This window comes from Pinus tabuliformis, chromosome J (genome assembly GCF_031772625.1).
Source record: "Pinus tabuliformis cultivar Carrire ecotype Pingquan chromosome J, CPIR1, whole genome shotgun sequence".
Taxonomy (NCBI): Eukaryota; Viridiplantae; Streptophyta; class Pinopsida; order Pinales; family Pinaceae; genus Pinus; species Pinus tabuliformis.
Window position 1 is genome coordinate 446878846 of NC_142295.1, and position 9106 is coordinate 446887951.

Sequence of the window (9106 nt, forward strand, 5' to 3'; positions counted from 1 at the left end):
GTATCTAATGGGACTGGGGAAGGTTGAGCAAGATGGAACCCAAGGTCAGTTTCCAAAAGGAAATTTCCAAAAATTAAATATGCAAAAGAACCAGGCTCGTTATGCCCCTCGAAGGGTGTGATAGTGTGTTTCATGTAAAGTTATGATTCTACTTGGATTTGGTTATTCCTGCCCTTATATAGAAGGCACAAATGTGACCAATCGGTAGGTAAATACCCTTGTAATTTTCTAGACCAATCCCTACTTAATAATACACTGTAGGCTTCGGGGATGTCCACAATCACTACGTTTATACATTGGTGAATTCGTTGATCAGACAATAACATAATACGAACATTCTTGAGTTCACGAATAGCTTGGACAAGAGACCTGTCTAGCTAAATTCTCTTTGCATCGATTTTATACCATTTGGCATTGATTTTCATAGCGACAGATAATGGAATTATGTACATAAATGCACGAGAATCAATTGTGTACATTGTAATTGAAAATTTCGAAAGAATAAAAAAGGAGGGCAAAGAGTGTTTGCTTCTAATATTACAACATTAACTGATTCCAGGGAACCAAAAGACTTACCAGACACCTTCTGAGGAAGAAGCATTATCATCTTATGAAGGTTGTGAAAGGGCTCAAACAAGTAGTTCCCACTGGCCTACTATCCTTGTAAGCTCGAAGATTGAAATATTTGCACGAGCTTTCTTCATATCTTCCACTATGTTGTAGTCAACTATTTCATATGTAGCAGGCATTGCTAAAGTGTCTAAAGGAGTGACTTTATTTGATACTTCTGAAATGGTATACTTTCTTTTGCCATTGGTGGGAGTGTTCTTCGTTGTATCAACATTTCCATACTTGCTCGGAGTGTTTTGAGTAGGGTTGACAAGTAGTGTGATTTTTCTTAACAATTGTTCTTTCAATTTATTCCTCGTCAACTCGTGTTCAGAAACATGCCCTTGACTTCTCAACTTGTATCGACTATTTTTCTTCTGAGCCAAGGCCTCATTTAGTGGTGGTTCTTCAACATTTTTATTTTCAGAAGTGAATACACAATTGATAGTGTTCACTGTGTGTCCAATACCCGCAATCTCTTTAGTTGTGGTGGGTTCTTCCTTTTATTCCATCTGCTCATCTGAAAGTATCGTGCCAATAACATGCATAGTTAGAGCATTCATGTTGTGGTTCCATTATGGGCATGTCTTTTCTAAATGATATTCTTGATGAAAAGAATAATATTGGTCCATGGCCATGCTTTCAACATTAAGCACAACATTTGAGCTCTAGGCAGACTTAGCTGGCTAATTACTGCTATTGTTGTTATTCCTTCTCAAGAAGTTGAACTTGGGAGGCTTACTATTGACAGTGGTCTTGCTTGTCCTTTGTTTTAACTCTACCAACTCATTGGATAGAAACTTGATGGTCCTGGTTAAGCTTTCAATATCAGTAGCTTCTTCCTCCTTGGCATTTCTTGAAGAGGCATGAGACCTTTTACAATCTTCCTTGGAGTATTTATACAATTCATCATCAATAATGACTCCAATAACATGCAAGTCATTTTTTACTGTGATGGCTTCTTCAAAATTATGCACCAAAGTTTCTTTCGCAACTCTCACAAATTGTGAAATTCTTGTTGGCAAGGAAAAAGTGTAGTAATCAATTGTGATTGATTCACTAGGCTTCATATCTAGTGAAAACTTGTTCAATATCTGATTGACCCTTTGATTTTGTTGGGTTGTGTTATATTCTTTCCACGACTAGCCTACGTAGTTAATCGAGGGATTAGAGAGGGGTGAAGCCCCCCCTTCGTTGCACTAATTGCGAAGCGAGGGGGTCACAGGGGGCGGCAGCCTCCCCTGTCTAGGGGGTTTGAGGGGGGCAGGTAGCCCCCGTCTACGGGGTTCGGGGCAACGCGCTAGGGAAATTTTTTTTGGACCCTATATTAGGTTGGGTGGACCTACCTATGGTTTTGTGCATGGTTTTCGAACATGGTTTTGGACGTGATGGTTTTCGGTCCATGGTATTGGATGCTTTGACATGTATAAATATGTATTGTAACATTGAAAGGAACATAATGAAAAATCAACTTGGTAGTCTTGGTTTTGGGATCCAGGGAAAAATATCTGTGTATATGTGTTTCATGTGTTATGCTTTCACATTGCTTATTTTCTGTGTTTTAGAATTCGTATGCAGGTAATTTTTGTATGGGGTTAAAACCTGCATTTGGTATCAGAGCTATTTTGGCTTCAAGGGGACACATTTATTGCTGAGGGGTTTTGCTTGGGCCTATGGTAGACCCTTTTCAGTGCGAGATCTACAGGATCAATTTTGGTGGTGAAAGGAGATGGTGAGTAGTGGAAAGATAGAGATCAAGAAATTTAATGGTCAGAGTTTTTAGTTATGGAAACTCAAGATGGAAGATCTATTGGTGGATAAAGATCAATGGATCGCGGTAGATCCAGGTACTAAGCCAACGGGAGTATCCGATGAAGAATGGAAGAAGTTGGATTGGAAGGAAAAGAGCACAATATGATTGTGTGTCTCAGATTTAGTATTTTTGAATGTATCAGGGGAAGCTACGACGAAGGCTTTGTGGGACAAGTTAGGGACTTTGTACCAATCTAAGTCTTTGGTGAATAAATTGTTCCTATAGAAAAATCTGTATAACCTGAGGATGAAAGATGGAGACTCAGTGGCAGAACATCTGAACGCATTTAATAATGTGGTAAGTCAGTTATTATCTATTGATATTAAAATTTTAGATGAAGATAAGTGCATCAATTTGTTGTGTTCTCTACCAAATTCATGGGATAGTCTGGTTATTGCAATAGGTAACAATGCAACTTCCTTGCAGTTTGATGAAAGAGTCTCATCCTTACTAACAGAGGAGATGAGACAAAAAAATATGGAGAGCCAGAATGGTGATGCCTTTTCTGTACGAGGACAGTCCCAGAACAAAAACAAAAAATAAGTCATCGAGTGGGAGATCTAAATCTCCAGGAAAACCTGTAAAGGTGGTTTGCTGGAAATGCGGAAAGGAAGGGCACTACAAAAGGGACTATAAATCTAAAGCTCTTGACAAGGGAAAGGTATCTGATGATGCTCCTTCTGCAGAGGCGAAAACCACCTCAGATGAAGGTGGGGATGTGTACTGTTAGCTCTGCTACAGTTTGCAACATTTGATGGATAAAATTAGGTCAGGGAGTGCTAGTTTGGGTTGCAAAGGGTTTGCAGTAGTTTATTTCATCCTTCCCTTTCATTTTCTCTTTTCTCCTTATAACTCCCCACACCTCTGTTTCCTCCATCCTCTTAATCTTCTTCATTCTCCTTTAAACCCCGCTTAAGCCCTGTTTCCGGCTCTCGGGCATTTTTGTTTTAACACTATTAAACCCCGTATAACCCATTTTCCCTTGGTCCCGGGCCCGAAGTTAAACCTACGAATCCATGGATTATATAGCCGCGCGCATATAATAAAAATCATAACCCGCCGGGCCCTCACCTGTCACATCATCCAACAAATATGTGCGTTGATCCTGGGCCGTCCGATCCTCCACCTCATGATCCGACGACGTATGCAGCCCCCGCCCCGTGAACTTGCAAGAATGATAACCCGAGGGGAAAGCTATTTCCCCGCTGTCCCATCTACCACGCGGCACCTTATTACTGGATCGCGCCATCATGTACGAAAACCGCCCTTCCCCCATGAGCGGTGTGGGGAAACTGCTTACCACCACCGTACCCTCCTCCCGCGCACTATCTCTCGCGCATATTCTGCTTCCGTCAGCCATTGGATCATTCCCGCCGCGATCCAATGGCCATCATTCATCTGTTCACGCCTTCTCCCGATAGCCCACATACTCCGATCTCCGCCGTCCATTTTGTCATCCAACGGTTAATATTCATGCCCAATCCATCGTCCATTTTCAATGCATTTTCCGTGTTTTGAGCCTGTCCTATGTACGCGAAGAAGGAAGGAGGACATGATCCAACAATCTGCACATTGAATTCTTAGCAACCACATTCAAAGAGCAGCACGGCCAAGGATGAGAAGGATATACTTGAGCAGATAAACATGGCATTTCACCTGTTTGTGAAGTACAGCAGAGCAGCAAAAAGGTCATTTGTCCATTAAAACAATGAAATTGTATCAGAGACCCATATCTACATGTAAATGCGGTTGGTGGTCAGTCATGACCCCTCCATGCATAGGTTAGCAGAGATCCTTTGTAATCAACCTTCATATATACACAGAAACAGAATGTAAAAAGGTTGATGAATGTTATTCTGATGTAGACTTCAACTTCTGGAGACTGTAACTACTATGACACCTGCAACTTCTGGTCTTCATTTTCAGCTAATGCAAACTTCTTTTGCTGTTAATTTCTCACTTTCCACTTCTTCTTCTTTGTTCCAAGTTGTGCCTGTTATGCATTTATTCATGTGTTGTTGATGTTTAGTATTATAGGGGCTGTCATCCCACCTATGTGTTAGAATTTAGCTGTATCATTGAATTTGTATGCATGTTTCTATTGTTTTAATGCCAAAGAGTTGTAATCATGTCTGTGCATTAGGAAATAGATTTACAGACCTTTAAACTGGTTGCAGCTGGCCATCACAGGGTCCTGTGCATCTGCTGGTGTGATCAAGTATTCTCCATTATCAAATTTTTCTTAAACTATGAGTAATTGGTGGTCTAAAGCCTTGTAGTCTGGGGGTGTTCACCCATGTCTGGGGTTAAGCACAGTAGAAGTGGTTATCTGGCTTGAATATGCAACATTTCTTTCATTCATCCACCATTTTCCAACATTTTTGTTGAGTTTGTAATGTTCCCGAGCATCTCTGAGATACAACCTAGGAGAGTTTCTTGGGGTGATAACATTAATTGGCATCGTTTTCAGGGAGAGGAGAATTGAAGCTCAGCATCCCTGGGAGAACGACATGGTCTCAAGCTTTGATGATAGACAAGGTTTGAACACAGTTTCTGGCTGTAATCATCTATCTGGCAACTCCATTGGGGAAGGCCATCCTTTGGCGACTCCAAATTGAAGTTCTGGCTCAGTTTGTGAGACATACTCGAAGAAATCCTCAGAAATCACCAGCTGAACCAGTACCTGACCCTGAGAGGACTGTTAAATCGAAGAAACCATCATAGAAAGGGGCATCAGGATCAGGTAAGCCTAAGAAATCTCATTCATCTCTAAAAGATAAAGTTATTGCTGAAGATTTACAGTTTGAAGATTTAGAGCACAACACTGTTATTAAGGAAATTCCTTCAGAGATTAATATAGCCCCTTTGTCAGTTAGTTCCCCTTTGAATCTCAGTCCAAAGAAAACTTCCCATTCAGTCCAAAACATCCCTTTGTCTCTGCCATCCATCACATTATTTCCTGCTATTCAATCTGCCACTATTCTTCCACATATTCCAATCATGGCAGGACAACAAGCACCTACGAAGATAGAAAGAATTGTTGCTGCTAGATATGGACCTTTAGTCTTGCCTGTTCCTTTAAATCCTATGCCTATGGGAGAATATCAAAAATATATGCCTAAATTCACTAGAATAGAGGGAGTAACAACAGAAGAACACCTAGAAGCTTGTTACAGTTATGCTGATAATTTAGATATAAGTGAAAATGATGTGTAGATGAGAGTGTTTGTCCAGAGCCTTGATGGAGAGGCCAGGAAGTGGTTCAGAGAATTACCCCAGAGATCTATAACAGATATTAAAGCATTAGATGATGCATTTTTGAAGAACTGGGGAGATAAAAAAGACCTGCTGTATTACCATACTGAGTTTGGTAACCTGAAGAGGGAAAATGGTGAATCTTTGCCTGATTTTAATAAAAGATTTAATCGAATGTATAGTAAGATACTAGCAGAGGTAAAACCTACTCCCACCTCTGCCAAACTCACTTATGTGAATGCTTTTGACTCAGATTTTTGCCTATTGTTGAGAGAAAGGAGATGTGCCACTCTGTCAGACATGCAGGATGTAGTTCTAGAAGTAGAGTCTAATATCATGGCTGTAGAAAAGCTCAAAAGTCAAGCTGGCAGGAGGAGATAGAGAAATCAGGCTTCTACTTCTTTTGCATCATCTTCAGAGCCTAAATTAGACAAAATGACTAAGATGATAGAGTCATTGGCTGCTGAAATTTCTAAGCTGAAAGTTGAACAGAATTTAGAGAAAACAAGGTAGCTGAACACATTTGCTCCAAGAAACCCCAATCCATTCAGAAGAGCAAATGAGTATAATGAAGAGGGGTGAAGATTCAAAAGAAGATTAGAAAGCTAAAGCTCCTTTCCAAAATGTAGTCATGGAGGAGGAACAATTTGAAGAAGATGAGGATGAAATTCACTGCATGGAAGATAAAGGCAGCACTGCATTTTTGACTTTGGCCGCTTATGAAGAGTCTTTGTTGCAGGAACAAGACAGTCAAGAATGGGATAGAGAAGCTGTCCTACAAGCTAAACAACAGCAGAGATATAACCTGAGGTCGAATGCAAAGAATGTCAAAGAAAATTCTGCCCAAAGCGTTGATGTCCAAGCAGAATCACAGAATGCCAAATACAAAAGACCAGCAGCTGATCCAATCATCCTCAAAGCTCCAGTTCAAGAGGTAAAAGGTTTTGATAAGTTACAAACTTCTTTTAGCTTTGAGTCAGAAGTACAGAAATTAAAAATATTTGTGCCTCTGGTAGAGTTGGTGAAGAGTGAAGTATTTAGAAAGGCTATCATTGAAGCCCTTGCGCTAGAAACCACACAAACCTCCACTGACTCTGTTCATTTGCAAGATGACAAGCCTGCCATTGTGCTTAGCCCTATGATAGAACCTGCTGATAATAATTCTCCATATTTTTATGCCTACTTGACCATTCATGATAAAATCCTCCACAATTGCCTGCTAGACACAGGGGCCAGCCACAATTTAATGCCTAAAGCTGTCATGGAAGAGTTAGGCCTTGATATCACTAGACCCTATCATGATTTATTTTCTTTTGATTCAAGGAAGGTGAAATGTCTTGGATTGATTAAAGATCTAGCCATTACCTTAACTCAACTGCCCATGAAGAGTATGATGATGGATATTGTGGTAGCAGATGTCCCTCCTAAGTTTGGCATGCTGCTGTCCAGAGGGTGGATTAAGAGACTAGGTGGGACATTGCAGAATGATCTATCTTATGCCATTGTCCCAGTGTTTGGAGGAGAAAGCAAGAGATTGTACAGAGAAGCATAGCTGGCATATATCATTAGTGATGAGAAGAATCCTACAAATTATCCGATTTATGCAATGGACACTGATTTTGGAGCATGTATTCTCCAGATAGAAGAATCTCAGAAGGCCTCAATGCAGCTCAGGAAACCAACAAATCAGGGCAAAGAAGAGCAAGGAAGTTAGGTTTGGGATATGTTCTTTGATGGAGCATGTTCCAGGGAGACTGCAGGAGCAGGGGTGGTGCTAGTATCTCCACAACAAGAAAGCATTCAACTATCTTTTAAGCTGGTTTTCCAAGTCACAAACAATATTGCAGAATATGAGGCTCTGCTGTTGGGCCTTAATGCAGCAAAAGACAGAGGAATCAAGAGTATAAAGGTATTTGGAGATGCTGATATGATTATCCAGCGAGTAAATAAAACATTTCAAGCAAAGCACCCAAGGCTGAAAGCATACAGAGATGAGGTATGGAGAATCAGAGGTTCTTTTCATTATTTCTGTATTTCATATATTCCTAGAGCCCAAAATCAGCTTGCTGATTTCCTTGTTGTGTCTGCTAGTCTGTTTATTCCTCCCATGCCTCTCAGACTAGTTTATGAAGTGGAAATGAAGTATAGACCATCATTGATAATGTCCAGCATTGGAAAGTTTTTAATGATGATGATGAGATAAATAGGTTCTTTCAAGTCATTGATGAATTTTCAGAAATGCAAATTGACCAAGAAAATGAAGCCTTGCAAGAAAGCCCTCAATCCCAGCTTAGAAATAAGATTGGTAAAGACAGCATTGTCCAGCTTCCTAGTAATCATATTCCTAAGGGTCTAATTCCTCTTGAAAGACTGTTTGATCAAAATGATGTGCCTATAAAAGTTTCCCAAAAAGAAGACCAATCTGCAGTCTGTAAGCATGATATAGGAAGTCCAGGTCAGCCTAAATATGTAAATTTGTCCACTCATTTGTCTGCTGATCAAAGTGCTGAATACTGCAATTTAATGAGGCAGTTTGCTGATGTGTTTGCTTGGGAGTATAATGACTTGAAAACATATGATAAGAACATAATTAAGCACAAAATCCCTCTAGAGAAAGACACTATTCCTTTCAAACAGAAGCTGAGATCAATAAATCCTATGCTTCTTCCATTGATTGAAAAAAAAAATTAAAAAGTTGTTGGCTGCCAAAATCATATTTCCTCTTAGATATTCTAAATGGGTAGCCAATCTAGTGGTGGTGAGGAAGAAGAGTGGAGAAATCAGACTGTGTGTTGATTTCAGAAACTTGAACAAATGCTCGAAGAAAGATAATTATCCCTTACCGAAAATGGAGCATTTGCTGCAAAAGGTCTCAGGAGCCAAAGTAATGTCTTTCTTGGATGGTTTTTCAGGCTTTAATCAGATTGCTGTGCACCCAGATGATCAAGAAAAGACTGCATTCACCACTCCTTGGGGCACTTTTATGTATGCCAAAATGCCTTTTGGGTTGATGAATGCTGGAGCCACCTTTCAGAGAGCTATGGATATAGAATTTGTGGGAGAGAAGGATAAATTTGTCTTTATCTACCTTGATGACATAACAATATACTCCAGCAGCCATCAAAATCATTTACAACATTTGAAAAAAGTGTTTTTGAAGTGCAGGAGGTTTGGAATCTCAGTTAATCCCAAAAAGTCACAATTTGCTTTAGAAGAAGGCAAGCTGTTAGGACATGTTGTTTCTGCTGCAGGTGTCCGAATTGACCCAGAAAGAGTGAAAGCAATACATACTTTTTTTGTTCCTAGATCGAAAAAGGATATCCAATCCTTTCTGGGCAAAATTAATTTTGTCAGGAGGTTTATTCCAAATTTTGCAGAATTGGTGAAGCATATTACCTCCATGTTGAGGAAAGGATCAGAGGTAAGATG